A 19,129-nucleotide genomic window follows, 5' to 3' on the forward strand; every position below is an offset into this window, starting at 1 on the left:
ACAGCTTGGCTTGTGCTGTCTGAAGGCAGGATAACAATACCCTTTACCCCTATCCCCTCTGGCTTGCATCCCTGATACCTCTGTGCCTTTTGAGCTGGGGTACCACTAAGGGCTTGCTCGCCCTGGAGTCCCTTGGCCTGTGAGCCCTACTGTGGCTCCTCTGCTTGTTCTGCTTCCTTTCCCACACTGCTATACTGCTATCGCAGAAAGCAAAACGTCTCCACGTTGGCTTGCTTGGGTTTTGGCGAGCATGTGTGTATAATCCTCTGTCTGGAATGCTCCTCCTCAGATCCTGCCCTGACTGTCTCTGTGCTGGCTTAAAGCGTCTGCTCAGCTGTCCTGTCACCTTGTCACTTGTGCAGAGTGGTACCTTCTCCTCCACTCGTCTCCTGCTCCTTCTGTGTCCATGGCACCAGCTGATGGTGCCTAGCTCTATTCAGCTGGAAAACTGGATCCCCTCTTGTTATGCTGAAAGCATGCTGAGGGCAAGGACTTGGTTGTGATCACACCCTGTCCCCAGAGCCTTGCACAGGCTGGGGGAGGAGGCACTGATTAATAGCTGTTGAAGGAATAGACTAATACAAATTGCAGTGTCACTTTAAAGATGGCTTCCAGGCAACAGGTGACTCATTGTCTTTTTTCTTGAAGGATAATTGGCATCAGGGTATCTGTTATTCCTGTCTCCAAGAGGTGACAGCAATTGTTCTTTCAGGGCTCATGATAAGATGTTTTCTTCCTGCATGTGAAGAGGGTTCAGAGGGCGAACGGGTTCTCTGTCACTGGAAGAAACCAAATCTAGTTGCAGAAGGGGTTTAACTGGAGAGAGAGCTGCATCTCCTGCAGGGGTCCTTCTAGGTTCAGGCTTTGTATTGGGGCTCAGGGTCAAGACAGGGGGCTTGGCTTTCTGTTTCACCGGATGTTACTGGGACGGGGTGTGAGTGAAGAGGTGATAAACCGAAGATGCTCATGGGAAGAGTGAACTGTGAGCGGGGACATGGTTTGCTATAGTTACCTTGCTGTTCAATGGGGTCTTCCAGGCAGTCCCCACTCAGCCTACCCCTGATCTGGAGGCATCAAGCCATCATAGGTGCATTGAGTGTTTCCTATCATAGGTGCTAGGTGTTGGACCAGGGTGTTTCACCTATTTACTGCAGCCAGAGAGACAGGGGGCTTTCTCCACCCATCTTCCTCTTGGTGAGTTGCCGAGTGGCTCTGTAACATATCCTAGTCCACACAGCCGGCCGGTGGTGGAAGTGAACTTTCTGGTTCCGTCCTGATGTCCAGATACAGCCCCTCTAGGGGCTTTACACCAGGGACAGTGTGGCACGGGGTTGGCACTCTGTGGCTATTTGGAGAGTGATTGGAGATTTGATGGATGAACGGATGCAGAGAGCCTCCAGGATGAATCAGAAGTATTCAGTCTAGTGTCAGTCCATCAGGCAGGCAGATGGGAGTCCTAGCTGGGTAGGGGTGATAACCACCTGCACTGAATCAGCTCTTTCCTGGGAAGATGTATGTGCCAAGGTTTGCTTTACCGTGTTCCTGTAGAGGGCTCACTTGTTTGGGGGTACAGGTTAATAAGGCAGGATGTTTCTGGTTTCTAGATGGGGGTCACATGGAACATGTCTTTGGCATGTACACGTTCACCCTCACATACCTTAAGCCTCCAGTGTGTGAGATACAGAGAGGCAACCACTCGCTTCAGGGGCTTTTCCAGAAAAATGTGTGCCCCACCTCTCCACCCCACTGCCTTGTCTGTCTCTTTAAGAGCAGGGAATCTCTGCTTATGATCTTATTAAGGCTGTTCTGCTCTGGTCTGAACAAACAAGAGCCCCCTCCCTGCCTGGTGTCTCTTTTGTTTTAACGCTATTTCTCCAGGGATTCAGGCCTTGGCCGGCAGTGGAGCTGTCCCTCCTGCCCCCATGTCCCCACTGCCCCCTTACTGCCCTTGCACACCCCTGCCTTTTTAAATAAAAGAAGGCAAATGCAGGTCGCACAGAAGACTGCTCTAATTGCTTTCTGCCATAAAGTGTGGGAGTCCCACACTTGGCAGCTGGAGGGGCTCTGCTCAGGGCAGACCCCTTGGGCCCTGGCGGTCTGAATATTCAAGGTCAGAACTCCTCAGCCTCCACCTTACAGGGTCCGTCTTGACTAGCTCCTTGCGTCTTCTCTGATAAATCTCATTTATCCCTCATTTGTTCATTCATTTGTTCACTTTCTCATTCTTGCATACAGGTATTCATTCACGCCATAAATATAAAATACCTTCTTTGGACCAAGCCCCAGACTGTAATGCTCTTTTCATCCATCCATCCATCCATCCATCCATCCATCCATCCACACATCCGTTCATGCCTTGGTTGTCAACTGCTTCTTGTAGACTGGGGTACTGTCAATAATGCCTGCATCCATCCATCCATCCATCCATCCATCCATCCATCCATCCATCCATCCATCCACCAGAGTTTTTGCCAGGCACCTGTGAGGCCCCAGGAGTCAGGAAAGCCCTGGTTTATCGAGGCCGTCTGAAGATGGCTCTCAATGCAGAGTACCTGTGAGAGTCCTATTAGCCCGTACCTGTGAGAGTTCTATTAGCCTGTTGGGAGTTTCGGCCCAGGAGAAGCGCTGTGGCTGCAATGTTGCTGAGGAGTAAGGCTCCTGCAGTTTTGTCTTGCACCTTCATTGACAGTTGGCTCCATGGAAAGGTGTGGTGGCGCTGCACTCAGCCGATGCCTAGGGGCTGCTCTGCAGCAGGTACTGTGGTGACCTGGTAGTGTCTGAGTGGGGGGCAGATGGCCCTCAGATCCAGTGATACCAGAATTTCATGCCAGCAGGCAACTGGATCCCCTACACTCTGCTGGGCTCTGTACTGGGGAAAGTCATCCCCCTCCAACCTCAGGAGCCCAGGACATAGAAGGCTTCTTCCATCCTACTGAGCCTCAGTTTCCTCATCTGTAAAATGTGTCTAGTAAAAGAAAGACAGTCTCAATGCATTCAAACAGGGAAAACGTGTAAGACAAACTGTTGAAATGCTGGACACACAGTGCATCCTCAGTGGTGGCACTGACATGGGCAGGGTGGGGCAGCCTCTAATCCTTCCATCTCAGAAGCGCTACAGCTCAGCAGTAAAGCCCAGGGCAGAAGATTTTCTGGAGGCTGCAACATGAAAATATGGAGGAAAGAGAAATGTTCTCTGCTGAGCACAAAGGCTGAACAGGACCACAGAGTGGCTGTGAGCTGGCATTAGGACAGCCTAGAACCCCAGGCTCCCCCACCTCCCCTCTTTCCCGCCCCTTCTATTCAGAGTCCAGCCTACCTCCTCTCTCTTCCCTGTTTCTATTAGGAATAGAAGGTACCAAGATTCCAGGGGCTACCCAGGCATGGCACTTGCTGTGCGTCACTTGTGTCTTGGAGAGGGAAGGGAAACATTCCCAGAGCTAGGGCAGAGGGCCTTTTGGGGTTTCCCCCAGGCCATTTGTAAGAATGTACAGCCCAATTTTGGGCAACCTGTACATTTGTTTTTGGCTACAATGCATTCATTTTAATGGGCATTGTGAAAACAACACCTCAATTTTATCCCCGTCACGATTTAGGACTGGCCTTCGGTAGGTGGCACCGTCACACCTGTGGTGATTGAAAGGACCAAGCTGAGCTGTAATACCAGGGCATAGTCCTGCAGATGACCTCTTAGTGACTCCAGTAGGCAAACCTAAGCAAGCAGTGACGGCTGCCCACCCACACCACACACACACAGTGCCGCCACCTTAGGCACGTGCTTTGGATAGGCTCGCCGAACCTGGAGCCTGAGGCAAGGATGTGGTGCAGATTCTGTGGCCCAGACGCAGGAGGGAGGGGCAAGCCTGTTTGGGGTGCAGTTGCAAATCAGACCTTCATTCTAGGCGGCATGCCTATGAATGTCCCTTTGGGTGACCACTGGCTCCCTGATCCCTTTTAGTTGAAGATTATCTTGTGGGTGTTAAAGCCCCTGGTTTTTGAGAGGGAAGAGAACTGTGGGTGGTTTTGGGTTGGGACATTAAACCCTGACTGTCAGACTGGCCGGTGTATTCGTTGAAGGAATCACCGGCTGTGACGGCGAACCCTTGGTCTTTGTACCTCTCAATGTGCTCCTCTGAGAAGTGGGTTCACACTGGCCACAGAGAGCTACTGAGAAGTGCTTTCCACATGTCACATCTGTCTGCATCTTCAGTAAGAAAGCTACATAAGCCAGCTGTGTTTTGTAGAAGAGCCAGGAGAGCCTGGCCCACTGTTTTCCCACACCCGTGGAACTGAGGAAATTCCGGTCCAGCTGGGGAAGAGGCACAGGCAGGCGTCGATGATGCTGTATTCTGGGGGTGACCAGACCTGAAGAGGACAGTGTGGTGTTGACAGCTGACATTGCCTGGCCTCCCCTAGGAGTGTGGCACTTCAGGGATCTGAACCTGTGTAGGCCCCTCCCCATGCCCTGCCTGTGACCTTCCTCGGGCACCTTCTGTGAGCTCAGAGAGTCCTTCGATGGTCTCTTGTGAAGGGCTGCTGGAATGGAGCCCTGTGGCTGCAGCAGATTGGTGGCATAGTTGTCCCTCAATTCACAATACCCAGGCCCTTAATGGGCACCTCTTCACGTGTGTGCTCCCTGGAGGAGCCGAGCTCCGCTGGCCACACACTCTGGTATTACTTCTCTTCTCCTGTAGGATCCAGGCTTCCTCGATGTCTGCCCAGGAATGTTGATGATGTCAGAGGGGTCGGGGTAGGACTGGGCTGTGCCTGGGTTGGGGAAGGACTGTGTTTTGACCGCCTGTGTTATTGGTCTCATAGGGTCTGGAAACCCTCAGCCACAGGCATTGTAGGGCGCAATGGGCCTGGGGACCTGACTGCTCTCTCCTCTAGAGGAGAGCTGTACATTCTGCTGAGAAGGAGCTGTATTCTATACAGTTGCAGGCTGGGAGTCACAGCATTTGATTTACCAGGGCTCTGTAGTGCTAGCACTTGAGGTTGAGACAGGGGTATCAGAAGTTCAAGACCTAGCCGAGCATAGTGGCGCATCTTTAATCCCAGCGCTCAGGAGGCCAAGGCAGATGGATCTCTTTGATTTCAAGGATGGCTTTGACTACATATTGAGTTCTAGGTCAGCCAGGGTAATATTCGTGAGATCCTGTATGAAAAATAAAACAAGAGGACTGGAGAGATGGTCCAGCGGTTAAGAGCACTGGCTATTCTTCCAGAAGACCAGGGTTCAATTCCCAGCACCCATATGGCAGCTCACAACTGTCTGTAGCTCCACTTCCAGGGCATCTGATGCATTAAATAAATTAAAAAAAAAAAAGAAAAACAAAACAAAACCCCCCAAAGACCCAAGTAAATAGAATGTCATTGATTCTAGTCTCCAATTAGCCTGGTGGATGGGGGTTGTGTCTTTGAGGGTGGGAGGTTTGCCTTGGATGATAATGACCAGAGATCCAGGGTCACCTTGCACCCCAGTGTGCCATTGTGGCTTCAGGTTTGTGAGCTCTGTGCTGGAAAGGCGAGGTGGACTTGGGATAATGGAAGAGTACATCGTCAGCCCTAGAGTGCCCTTGAGATGACCTTCTGCTTGCTGGTTCTGGCACTGTCCAGATGCTCAATTCCTTCTGAGAGAGCAGATCTTTCTGTGGTCCAGTGTGTGTCTTTGGGTCACCCTGGCTCCTCTATACAGACTGGGGACAAGGTGATTCATTCTAAGACCGGAAGGAATGATGGCTGCCGGGAGGGAAGCGGCTGAGGGATTGTGTGTCCCCTCCCTGGTGTCCTGCAGGTCCTCAGTGGTGGTACTTCTGCTGTCCACAGTGATTTACACATTTGGTCCCTTGGGCAACAAGATCCTGTGCTGACACTGGACCCTTCCAGTTAGATATCTTGGAAGTGGGTTCTGCTCACAGCCTGGTCATTCCTTATCAGCATTTTTTGGTCAGAACTGGAGTCATTTGGAGCCCACTCATGACTGATTTGTTGTTCTGATATCGTGGGGCCCTCCAGGTACTGTGGATTGTACTTTGGAGCTTCTATGCTTAATATTCATGGTGTGGACCCTGGCCTTGCATCCTCAGAACTTCTTCCTCTGGCTGACCACCTGAGCGCTTGCTACTTTGGGGCAGTGTGTGCTCACCTAGCTTTATTCTCCCTTTCTCCTGAGGCCTTCTTCAGTGTCTGGTCCTGTCCTCACCTCTTCTGGGAGTTTTGCAACCTCTGTATCCTGGTCTTGCGGCTGTGACCCAGGTGGCACTTCCCCTTGGGGCCTCCCACTTTTCCCGCTTAGACATATTCAGTCACTTCATTCTATACGCGGAACGCAGCGCTGTTTGCTCCAAATTGATGGGGAACTTAAAAGTAGATGGAAAACATCTGGGCATAGTGGCGCCCGCCTGCCTTTCATCCCAGCACTTGGAAGGCAGAGGCAGGTGGATCTCTGTTTGAGGCCAGCCTGGTCTCCATAGTGAGTACCAGGACAGCCAGGGCTGCATAGTGAGACCCTTCCTTGAAACAAACAAAGTAAATGAAAAACAAAATCAAGGAGATCCCATGATCCTATCATAGCAGCCAGGAACCTTCTAGAATGCCCAGTCTGGGTCTAGTCTTCTTCCACGAGAGGGCAGAGACGATGCAAATGGAGTGTTATCACCTTTGGCCCGTCCCCAAGGTCGCAAACGGGGTGGAAGGGCAGTCACTGTTTCAGTGTCCTTGTCACTAACAGCATCTTGACACTCCCCTTCCGTCATCACAGTTCTACCAGGCCCATGTACCAGGTACCCCATGTTTGGGAGAAAGTCTGTGGTGAGTCTACCTGGTCTTCAGATCCCAATTCAAGAACTTCCTGCCTCTCAAAACGCCTTTCTGTGCTTGCCTGATCCTGTCTATGGTTGGTGTTGTATGGTAACATGGATCTCCCTAGGGAAAATCTGGGTCTGGGCTCTGTGGAGCCCAGGGGTGTTGAACTGCCAACCTCTGAAGACTCAAGTGAATGCAAAGTGGCGGACTCTTGGACTGATAGTTTCACACAGGGGCTCTTTAGGATGCTGGGGGGTGGCAGAGCTGGGCCCTGAGCAGCAGGGTGTGTTATGTGGCCAGTAGAGGGCACCCTTGGTGGGCACCGTGGCCTGGACACAGAAGCTATGCAATTGAAGCAGTCTCAGCTAAGGCTTTCTGCATAAACTGGAGGTCGGTCCAGTCAAGTGCCATGGAGCTCAGGCCCCCACCTCCCTGAATCCCATATTTCTAAGCTGTAAACTAGGGCCGTACTGAAAATGGTGATTGCCCAGGATGGCGGTAGAGAGTCACAGATGTAAAGCTTATGAAGAGCATGGCACTATGCTGGCCACAGAGAGGGATCAGTGTGACCATGCCCCAAACTCAAAAGGGTGTAAGGGACGCAGGGGAACTCAGACATTCATATATAGACAAGCAGTTTATTGAGGCTAAGGGGGGGACACCAACAGATGGCAAACGCCATTGGAGAGGGCTTCCTGGAGGCAGTGTCTCGAAGGACAGCTTGTGTTAGTCAAGATGGAGCAAGGTGGTGTGCCAGCGAGCAGCAGAGGCCTCCAGAGGTTCTGCCACCTCCTTCCCGACAGAGAAGAAAGACCATCTGCTCCCTCCATCGCCTCAGGGGGCGCAGCTCTGCTTGCTGCCTGTTTGTCCCAGGAGCTGGTGCAGGGCAAACCCACGTGCCTCCCACGGCTTCTATGGGCTTCTGGACAGCGAGCAATTCTGACTTCTGTTGCTCAGGCTCATGCAAGGGTAGAAATGCTATCCAAACACTCCTAATCTCAACTGGAGGATTGTTTTCTCATGGAAAGCTTCACCTATACTTAATCGTTTTAAATTGTTCCGGGTACCAATTAGATTTTAATTTTGCTGTTCCCTCCAGCGGCTGGAGAACGTATGTGGTTGATGTTTAATCAGAGTTGAATTTTCCTTCCTTCCTTCCTTCCTTCCTTCCTTCCTTCCTTCCTTCCTTCCTTCCTTCCCTACCCCCTTCTCTCTCTTCCCCCCTCTCTTTCTTTCTTTCTTTCTTTCTTTCTTTTTCTTTCTTTCTTTCTTTCTTTCTTTCTTTCTTTCTTTCTTTCTTTCTTTCTTTCTTTCTTTCTTTCTTTCTTTCTGTTGTGTGATTCCAGAGAAGGGATGGGGATAAGACCATTTCAAGGGTTCCTTTGGGGCAGGGGTGGGGGTGGTCAGAGCCAGGTGGCTCTGGATTTGAGGTTATCTGGGGTGGGGCTATGGGAGCTGTCTCCAGAGTGTCAGTCTAAGTCCCCTCCTGCCTGCCTACTTTGCTAAGAGCTTCTCTGTCTGGAGAACCCGATGCCGCGTTAAATATATGGATTATCCAAAAATTTCTGCAGCAATAGGGTGAGTTATTATTGATTCACAGAGCACGACAAAACATCGCTGCATGAATTAGCAAACAGCTGTTTCTAATTTGAGTTTAGAACGGTACACAGAGGAACTTGTTTCTCTGTTCACTCCTTTCATTTATAATGAATTTTAATCACCGCTACAGGTGAGAAAAATGTAGAAACAAGCTTGTATCTTGTGGAAGAGACAAAGGAGAGACAGATGCTAACAGATTTCCAGTCTGTGATAAAAGGGATGTTTTGGTACACTTTACATGTAATTAGAGTGCAGCTGTCTACAGTCCCAGGTCCATGAACGTGGCCGAATGTGGGCTCTGCTGATCTCCAAAGGGAGTGAAGAAAAACAGTGATTCAAGCCGAAAGCATGCTGGTTTTTTTTTTCTAGTCAGCAGGACGCCCTGTGCACCAGCCTTCAGCAGCTTCTTAAGCTCACAGAGATGACTTAACAGGGTGCTGGCTCCTTGTGCAAGGAAGCAAAGTGGTGTGGGTTTGCAAGGACCCCCTGGACTACCAGCGCCCAGTCTCTGGGGAATCCTGGCAGGGTCAGATTGGGGAGCCACCTCCTTTGCTGGCAGGATTGACTCAGATACTCCTCTCTAGCAAGCTTGATCACAGCCAGCTCTCTGTGAGCTGATGAGTGCTGTTTGTTTTTTTCTTTTCTTTTCCATAGTCTGTTTAATTTCTGTGATAATATTCGAATGTGATTGCATTTACAGTATCAGTGCTAAGTAAATTTGTCTAAGGAATGGTGCAGCCAGCTGGCTGTGTGTTCTGTTAGGTCGGAGGTTTCAAGGGGCAAGGTGATACTGCCTCCCTCCCGCCCTGCTCTGTGAGTCTGAAGGCCTTGGCCATGGCAGCCGCTGAGGTGCCACACAGGGTACTGTGGATGGAGCACAAGCCATTCCAGGACTGCCGGGGCCTTGACTTTGCCATCTGTCATGAGTGTATAGGGCTGGATGGTCTCAAAGCTGTGTTTTGGATGGTGTCCTGGGGTTGCAAGTCAGGACTACATCTAGCCCCGATACAGGTCATTTCTTCTGCCTTGAAACCAGCATCTGGAGGGTGACATGCAGTCCTCAGCTCCTTTGCTAGCCAGCAGTAATGGCTCTTCACCTCTTACAGAACACTGATCGTGGTAACATTTCATGAACACTCACTTATTTCACCTGTTGGATAACTGTTGTCAAGACTATCAATGCCCCCATTGTATAGAGGAGGAAACTGAGTTTCATCTGTAAAACTAAGGCAGGATAATGAACTTGCATAGGCCACATGAATGGGATGTAATGGAGACAGGAGTGGGCAAGTCTAGTTGCTGGCTGGTCAGCTGCTGGGAATGCAAATGCTTTCCGGGTCTAGGCCACAAGCATCAAAGGGGAACTTTCTGGATATGGGCATGCAGAGAAGCAAGTGCCCTTGGTCAGAAGGGGAACCATGGCTCAGCTGTACCATGGGTATGTGGCCTGTGTCTCTAGGGCTTTCCCGGTTCCTCCAGGGATGGCTAGGAGTGAAGGTGGACCTTTGAAAACCATTCAGGGGTGATTTGTAAATTCATTGGCTTTCCCCAAATGCCCGGTAACTGCATGGCCTGCAGACTGCCTGGTTGTGGGGAGGGCTATTGCTTCAGCTAGTCAAAAGCAAATGCTGTAGACTGTATGGCACCTCTCTTGATTCTTTGTATATGAGGGAGGACAGTTGCTAGATGGGAATCTGGGTTTTCTCCTGGGATGCCCACAGCGTTGGCAGCCATTGGGCTCATTACAGGGTGCCTACAGAAGCAAATGTACCATTAATGGATGGTGTTGCCCTAGATGGTGTGAAGTGCGTCACGCTAATGGTAGGTTCCAGATTGGCAGTAGCTGCCTAAGCTGCTGGGGGCCCCCTTTATTTTATATTATGTCTGTGATTGTTTTGCCTATATGTATGTATGTACACTATGTGTATCCAAGGAAGCCAGAAGAGGCTGTTAGATTCCCCGGTACTGGAGTTTAGATGGTTGTGAGCCACCATGTGGGTGCTGGAAACCAAACCCAGGTCCTCTGCAAGAGTAGCAAGTGCTGTTAACCATTGAGCCATCTCCCTAGCTCCCTCCTCCTTCATTTTCTTTTGTCAACCTTTGTAGCTCAAATGCAGGAGCCACTTTGTAAGGTAGTGATTTCATTATCCCATCCTGCGGAGTCTCAGAGAGGTGCAGTAGCTTGCCCAAGGTCACTCTGAAGAGCAGTGGCTCTTCTGAGTCCAGGGCTCTGTCATTTCCCTACAGTTGTCTTAGTTTCTATCTATCTATCTATCTATCTATCTATCTATCTATCTATCTATCTATCTATGACAGGTCTCAGTGTGTAGAACTGACTAGCCTGGAACTCCCAATGGAGTTGGGTCTTGAACTCAGAGAGATCCACCTGCCTCTGGCTCCTGAGTGCTGGGATTAAACACATTTTGCTTCTTTAATCCTGGCTCTTTGGAAGGATTATTAAGGCCCTTACTGGCAGCTCTTCGCTGTTTCATGGCATTCTGGCAGTCCCAGAGCTATCAGGAGAAGGGAATGCCTGGCAGTGGCCATCATTCTATTGGGGGACTGAAGGATCTCAGAGTTCTGTGCCCAGGTATACCTGTGTGGTCAGGCAGAGGTGGGGTTCCCGACCTCTGATAACAGAGTGCTTCCCCCAGCTTCCGAAGACTGCTGACGTCTGTCTACATGCCGGGCTCAGCCTGAGGTGGGAATGGTCCCTGCCTTTCCTTGTCTCAGTGGGGACAATGATGACACCATATCCAGAGAGACTCTGAACTAACTCCCTGGGGAAAGGATGGGCAAGTTGTAGCTGCAGCTGTGTTTGGTGAAAACATAGTTCTTACTCAGGACTTCACGCGGGGCCAGGTTGGCCATGGTAGCTTTGTGGGTTGCTCAGATGACACTCCCCCACTCCCCAGCTACTCCCAGCCCTTTCCTTGGTGTGACCTTTTGACTTCCTGGGAGCAGGACTTTTGTCCTTTCAATACACCCCAATCTGTCAATTTATAAAAATGTAATCATGACCCCTGCCATGAAAGGGATCTTTCATTTTTCTTCCTTTCAAATATATATATAGTTTTTTTTGAGACAGGGTTTCTCTGTGTAGCTTTGAGCCTTTCCTGGAACTCACTCTGTAGCCCAGGCTGGCCTCGAACTCACAGAGATCCGCCTGCCTCTGCCTCCCGAGTGCTAGGATTAAAGGCGTGTGCTACTACTGCCCCGGCCAGAATATTTTTTAAAATCAGCCAAAAGTTGTTTTAGAGTGTAAACAGGTAATAATGAATAAATAGAGGTTGGGTAGATACCACCATAGGAACCCAAGGGTGTAGGTATATTCCACACCCGAAGAAACATGGAATATAGAGCAGGCTCAACAAAATGTCCTGAATGAAAAAAACACCCAAACTGGGAGGGAGCACAGAGCTGAGACACTTGCTGCTGGTGCTCCTGTAATCAGGGCAAACTTCACCAACTGGTCGGGCTGTTAGAGCTGCAGGGGCCTTTACAGACATGTCTACCTGAGTCTGTCTTTTAAGAGAACATGGAAAACAGCAAGAGAGGGAATCCTTGTGTGTGGTTATGTAGGGCCAGGTCTGAGCCTGGTCCACTAGTGACCTCATCCTTCATAGCTCATGGCTCCACCCTTTCTGGGTTTGAGCTTCCACCCTCTGAGTCATTCTTCCCATCTACAAAAGGTGGCACATGTTTGCAGCTGAGCTGTTCTGCTCTCTCGGCTCCTGCTCGTAGGACTTGGGGCATGTGATGGACGTCTTTCATCTTGTGCTCTCTCTCTCCCTGTTGGGCTAACCTGGCAGTGTTTCTGCTGATATAAAAATTTCAAGACCCTTGTGGCTCTCCTGTGTATTTCATGGGGAATTGCCCTTTAAGACAAGCGGCTCCTTCAGAGGCAGTTTCTAGAGAATTCTGTCTACCTTTGGGCTCAGTTGAGATGACTTGAGGACGATGCTCCTAAATCTTCCAGACACTTTGTTTTGTTTGGGGAAGGACTGCGAGGCATACCCTTCATCTCTTAAAGAAGGCTTCTGTGTGACTCAATGCTGACCTCTTGATTTTCCTGAGATGGTAGCAGAATGCACAGCCACACCCTCAGCTGTCCCTCTGGAGCATTCTTTCCGAAAAGCGAAGGTCATGTGGTCTTTTTGCAATTCGAGAATTTCCCAAGGATGCATCCTGGTTCCTTTTGCACATTTCTGCCTCTAGTCTTTTTCTCCTTTCTTATTGTAAGCTGCAAGAAGAAACCAGGAAACACCTTCAACGTTCTCCTAGGAAACCCAGAACATACCTGTGTTTTCCCATTGTAGGTAGGCTCTTTCTTCTGTGCAGTGGGGGGACACTCCTGCCTCTGTGTGGCTAGCGTCTAGTATCCCAGCCTCTGGCTCGTACTGGGTTAGGTTTTAGTCAAAGGGGATCTTAGTTTTCAGGGAAATGCTGCTCTCTCCTTTCCACGTCTGCACCAGCTGTCATCAATACCTGTGTTTCAGCTAGCCCGCATAAGGCTGCCCACCCCTTTCTTTACAAAGACATCATTCCTCTGCCTTTTTTTCAGCTCATGGCCACTGTCCAGCTCCTGAGTCACTTGCCTGTCACCCAGTGTTTGTTCTGGTGGCCCCCGACTCCTGCCACCCAGAGGCGTACTGTTTCTTACTACTGCTCTGACAAATCCTCATGTAGCTTAAAACAACACCAAGTCTGGGGCTGCAGAGACAGCTCAGCAGCTAAGAGAACTTCCTAGAGGACCCAGGTTCAATTCCCAGCACCCACATGGTGGCTCATAACTATCTATAGCTCAAGTTCCAAGTGGTGGAATTACATATATGCAGGTAAAACACTCATATACATAAAAGAAAAAAGAAAAAAAAACCAAACAACAGAAAGTCATCATATGGTTCTGGTGGTCAGAAGTCTGATAGACACGTAGGGCGAAGGTCAAGGTGGTGGCAGAGAACTCTTGCCATGCAGAGTCACCACATTCATCACTCACGTGTCTCCAACCCCAGCAGCAATGGTTCACTTGTTCTCACACAGGGCCACTCTGGCTGAACTTCAGACTCCTCTTCCCTCTTTTAAAGACCCGGTGACTCCAGAGGCCTCGCCCAGATAGTCCAGAATTATCTCTGTGTGTTAAGGCCAGCTAATCAGTACCCCAAGTTCCGTTTACCATGGGAGTCTCACATCCACACAGTCTAGCGGTTGAGAGGTTCACATGTTTAGGCATTTGCTTTTGCTTGGCACCGCCTCGGAGTTTGGTTCTGTGCAGGTTCTGGAGGCAGCCTGCTTCCTTTGCTTCCTTCATAGGCGTTTGGCAGTACACCCAGTCCAGGCTGCTCCCCCACCACCAACTTTGCCCCGGATACGGCTGGGCATTGGATGGCTCCACTCTGCCCGAGATATCGTAGCTGTTCCCTTTAGATTTAACCTGACCATTGCTGCCATGATGGGGAGCAAGAGTGGTTGTAATGACACACAGGAGACCTTGATTTGAGTCATGGTGAAGAAACAGAACTAGATAGAAGATACTTGCTCCATGGGAATGAGCTGTTAACACTCCTTCTTGGAGTGGGGTATCAAGACCCTTCCCCTAGATTTCAATCTCCGTTCCTTCCTGCCCTAACCATGTACAATCTTGGAAACACTAAGTGGTAGAAGGTGAACAGTCAGCAGCTGCCATCAGTCACATGTGAAAGTGACACACCTAAAAGTGGTCCAGGGCACTCCTTCTTTGCAACTTTGACTGGATAGAATCTTCCTTCCATCTAGACATTTCTTTTGAATTTACCCAGAAAAGCCACAAAATACCTAGGGTTGTATGCTGGGAGCTTCAGGCTTCTTGGGGAAATTGCATTGCTGATTGCTAGAAGCAGTTCCAGGAAAAGGCCCCAGGTGACCCAGTCCACCCATGGTATAGAGGTGTTGTTAGCTCGGGAAGGCATGGTGACATTTCTAAGGCCAGCCAGCATCAGCTACACCCACCTCTGAGGACCAAGGCTGTAGACTCCCTGGTTCAAGTGCTCTTGCTGCAGCAGGACTCAGGATTCCCAGCTTCCTGGAAGGAAGGCAGGGACATGCCCAGATGCCCCACACTGCACTGGGTCCTTTTGTGTCAGGAAGGCCACCTATTTCGGTTCCGACTGACTCTGTGGGAAGCAGTTTGTGTATGCCTTAGAGCACAGACAGCTGGCTTCTCCTGAGCACCCAGGCAGCTTTGTGTCTACTTAGGGCAGGACTCACATCAGCTGGGGTTGGAGCTGACCTGGCTGGTAACCCCCCTTCAGACCTCAGTGCAGCCTTTTCATGTCCTTTTGTCTTTGCACTGACAGCAGGATTTGGGGGGCCGTGCCTCAAAGCCTCATTTCTCAGAGGATGGATAGAACCTCTCTTCGAGGAGGAACCCAGGGGGACCCTTTTTCCAATTGTTCGGTGCCCTGAGACTGTTCTGTTCCCACACACCTTTGCTCATGGCAGACATCACCAGTTGATTTCATTTTTTATTCACACTGATGGATCTTCTGAGCCTGGCAATGTCTTGGAGACCCAGAACTTCCTGGGCTTCAGCTATACTCCTCGTGATACGGAAGCAGGGCTCCCTGCTAAAGTTCTTTTTAGGGCTGTCTCTTCATCTTGGTGCTGGAGGGTCCTTTCTCCTCTGCCTCTGCCTCCTATGGCAGGACGACCACTTTTTTTAGCTCACTCCTGTGCATCTGAGGGCTGGCTAGGCCAGCCTCCTCCTGGGTCCTAGCATCCTCTGTAGCAGCTCCCTGATACTCTCTGATGGGAGCAGCTGTGAGCTGTGCCCCCGCCTTCCTGCGTGGCTGCTCCACATTGCCTGCCGGTTTCAGGTGCATCGGGTGCAGCCTTAGTCTGTTGCATTTGCTGTGGTCACATCCTGCCCCTCGCCTCCTGACAGTCTCTGAGTGTGACCACACAGGTCTGGGATCACTTGCTTATGTTGCAGATGTATTCGAAAGCCCAGTTAATCTTCCTTCTACTTAATTGAATTTTTATCAAAATTTCCTCCTCTTTCATGTTTGGGGTGTGTGTGTGTGTGTGTGTGTGTGTGTGTGTGTGTGTGTGTTTTCCTCCAGCAGACAGCAGAAGTCTTCTAGAAATCATTTCATTCCAGCCTCTTTGCTGGATTAGTCATTTTCAAATGACTTTAATCTCCGTTGTGAAAGTCATTTCCCTCCCCACTCTGTCCTTTGACCATGCTTGTTCTAGAGGAGGGCACAGCTGAGGGGCTGGCATTTGTCACTATTTCCCCCATCTCAGCATTGTGGATGAAGCTACCAATTGAATGGGATTAAGTAGGTTTGTTTCCTGGCTCTACTGCCTGGCAGCTGGGTGGCACTGGGCAAGGCAGCCTCTGGGCATCGTTTTCGCCTGTAAATGGAAATGAAGTAATGATACGCTTAGCTCATTGAACTGTTGTGGACTGAATTAATGCATGGAAAGTTGTAGAAGAAGGCCTGGTTCGTAGAAAATCTTCCTTTGAAGATGGAAAGGCAAGTGAGGCTTTCCTTGAACCTACTTGTTGCTGAATCCTGAATATTCACCTGGAAAGAGACCTTGAGATACCCTTCACCCCATCTCCACATGCTTCCATCCCTTTCTGCGCTCTGCCAGAGGGTGTGTGGTCGTGCTAGTTACGGGTAGTAATGCTTGCTCATGGGTGGTCACGCTTATACACGGCAAGTGCTAACAGTGTTTGAGGGGTGTTTGTTACTGTGAGGAACAGGAGTCTTCCCTTCCTCTGCTGATGCCCCTGTAGGTCCAGTGGAGCCCTGGCCCCTGCTTATTCTCTAATTTTCTTCTGGTGCCGTTTGGCTAGATGCCCCCAGTGCAAAACGCACTTGGAGCAGGTAGGCGGAGAACTACCAGGGCCAAGTGATTTTTGAATAGCTGGCTCTAAGCAGGGCGGTCAGTATGGGACTTCATATGTCAACATGCCCCTCTCCTCTGATTGGGCCCTTTCATTTTAAGGAGCCTTATTTTCATTTCAATTCGGATGATTATGATCTCAGCAGTGGCTCGGTTTGTTGATGGAGAATAATGCACATTTCCCTTTAGCTTCGAAACTTGTTTGCAGAAAATAAAGCCAGGCAGTCAGCCCTGCCGTGAACTTTGGGTACCTTGGCACAACTGGGCAGGTCATGATTCCCTTCATGGTGGTGGCGGCTGAGCAGCTTATGTTAGCCTAGGATTGGACACTGCCTGATTGGGAGATGCAGGGATCAACTCTGTGAAGCATCCAGCTTTGTGTGGTGGGTACCCCTCTCAGCCTCAGCATCTCCTTCTCAAACATGGAGTGCTCCTGGAGACCACCAGCCATGAGTGTTGTGAAGGCTGAAAGACCCATTGAGGTAACAGACATGTACAGTCCTGGCATGTGGGACGTGAGAGATAGATGTAGCTGTTAAAAATAGCACTAGTGGTACTAATTAGAATTAATTCTTATTATTGGCAAAATACTGTTTTTGTTTACCAGCTTTATAGAAATATAATTTGCATGCTGTAACATTCGTTTATTTTAGTATACAGTTCAGCACCTCTGTAGCTGGTCCACAGAGCTGTGTGGTCCTTTGCAGGTACTGCTAAGTTCATTTCCATTTCCTCAACAGTCTTTGCTTGCCAGCTGAACACTGACCACGGTACCCACTTTCAGCCTCAGGCAGTCCTGAGTGGGCTCTGTCTGTGGATGCGCATCTTTGCGGCATGGGCGCCAACAGAACTGTAGCGGGTTTCATATTAATCTCATCTACCCCTCACAGTGCTGCTTCCTTTGCAGATGTGTTTACTGAGGGTCACCCATGGTGTGGATGGGTTGCTGGGGGGGGGGGGGACTTGGAAGCCCAAGGGCGTATGTAGCTGCCCTTTGGTCATCAGTTGGCAGGAAGGTTCTAGAAACCCAGGACTGTTGTAGACATGCTAGTTCAGGCTTGTCCCAAGGGCAGAGTGCCTTCCTGGTTTCACCTTCCTGCTTGTTTATTTTCTCCACACTCATCAGGCATCTACGGGGCTTCTCTGGCTTTGGTGGTTTCTCCCTGAAATGTATACCCTGAGCAATTCCTGCCTACCTCTTGAGGGAGGCGTAGAGGGAGGGTCAGGCCTGCTCACCCCGGGGCTTTGCATGTCAGCTCAGTTGTTTGCCGATAGGGAAGCTGGCCTGGAAAGCGAGTGGACCTGGAGTTAGCTCTGCTGCTGTCGTTTCATTATTTGCCAGGATTCTGTTTCTGGGATCCACCTCAGTTTCCCCATCTGTACAATGTGGAAATGCCCTGGCTTCCACTTCCCCAGTGATGGTGAGAAAGCACCTGGTAGAGGTCAAGGCACACAGGAGAGGTTCTGTGGTAGTTTGAGTATTTCTGAGCTAAGATACCAAAATAATGCAAAGCTAGTTGAACCTGGCCAGTGGGCAGAGAGGCCAAGCAAGTCCCAGCTCCGTCCGTCTCTTCCCCTGGGTCCCTTTGTCTGTGCCCCTCAGAGCCCAGCTGGCAAAAGCTGGGAATTAATAGGCAAGGGATAAGGCGCCTCCCGCTGCGCCTAATCTAGGAAGCTGGTAGCGGCTGCGTTCTTCCCGGCCAAAGGGCCTGTAACGTGAGGCCCCCAGGAGAGAAGGTGCCCTCACTCCAGGAGGGCGTTCCTAGGGGTGCTGGGCTTCAGAGGTGAGGAGGCTGCCGGGAGACACAGAACGGAAGCTTTGGAGCGCCGCCGTCTCCATCAGGCGGAGCTGGACCCGTGGTGCCAGCTGGGGTAACTCTTTACGCTTTGGAAGCTGGGGTTGTGGGGTGGGCACTGGGGCTGTGATGGGAGCCTGGGGCCTACCCGGTGCTAGTTATGAGGGGCTCTCCAGCCAGCTCTCGTTATTTTTTGAATAAGCTCTGGTGGTGGACCTAAACAGCAGTGTGACTACAGAGAGCCTTGTACAGGAGCCCTGGGTCTGTGATGGTATAGTTGTGTGTCTAAGGTATGTGTTTAAGCATAGGTGTGTATGGCATCCAAAATGTGAATGCTGTGACTCTGGTGTGCAGGCTGTATACACACATGCAACACTAAAGCAAGGGTGAGTGTGCCTGTGAATTAGTGTGGGAGTGCGTGTGTGTGTGTGATTGTGTGAGTGTATAGGTGTGTGTTTGGGGAGCTGTGTGGTAAGATGTGGTGAGCACATGTGCTTAGATATGTGAGTGGGGTTGGGGAGCACTGTGTAAAATGCGTGTGTGCACACGTGTGGTTGCCTGTGTTGAATGTGTGACTCTCCATCCTCTTCTCGTCCTGTGGGTCAGGGGCAACTTCTGTGAGGTTTTTCTGAGGATTGAGCTGGCTGGCTGGAGGCTGGCAGTGTGGCCAGGGGCCCTGGTCTCTTTCCTCGGGGTCACAAGACAAGGTCAGAGCAGCTGAATCTGGGCTTTTGTTTGTCTCTCCCCTGCCCGCAGCAGCCTGTGGTCTGTTTCATTCATTATTAAGTTTTAAATCCACTCGACGAGAAACTTGAGCCTGCAAACGCCTTCCTGCTCGTGCTGGCTCTGTCCAACCCCCGCTGTGCTTTGTGAACTTTGCCGGCTTTATTTGATGCGTCCTGTGTGCCTTTGTTTTCCCCGAAATGGCCAGCCCTAAGGTTGGTTTCGCTTCCCTCAGAGGTTGGAAGGGCCAGAGAAGTCCCTCTTGTCCCCGGAGAACAGAGAGTCCCTTCCATGGAGTGAAGGGCGGCTAGCCCTGG

The 19,129-nt window shown here is 50.4% G+C and overlaps 1 protein-coding gene across 5 annotated transcripts in view; it reads left to right on the plus strand.

Annotated features, from left to right (window-relative positions):
• Znf423 (zinc finger protein 423) overlaps positions 1-19,129 on the plus strand; it is a 304,941-nt gene that overhangs the window by 158,512 nt on the left and 127,300 nt on the right. The window lies entirely within an intron of this gene.

Source organism: Peromyscus californicus, unplaced genomic scaffold, assembly GCF_007827085.1.
Source record: "Peromyscus californicus insignis strain IS unplaced genomic scaffold, ASM782708v3 Scaffold_8__1_contigs__length_139910024, whole genome shotgun sequence".
NCBI classification, from domain to species: Eukaryota; Metazoa; Chordata; class Mammalia; order Rodentia; family Cricetidae; genus Peromyscus; species Peromyscus californicus.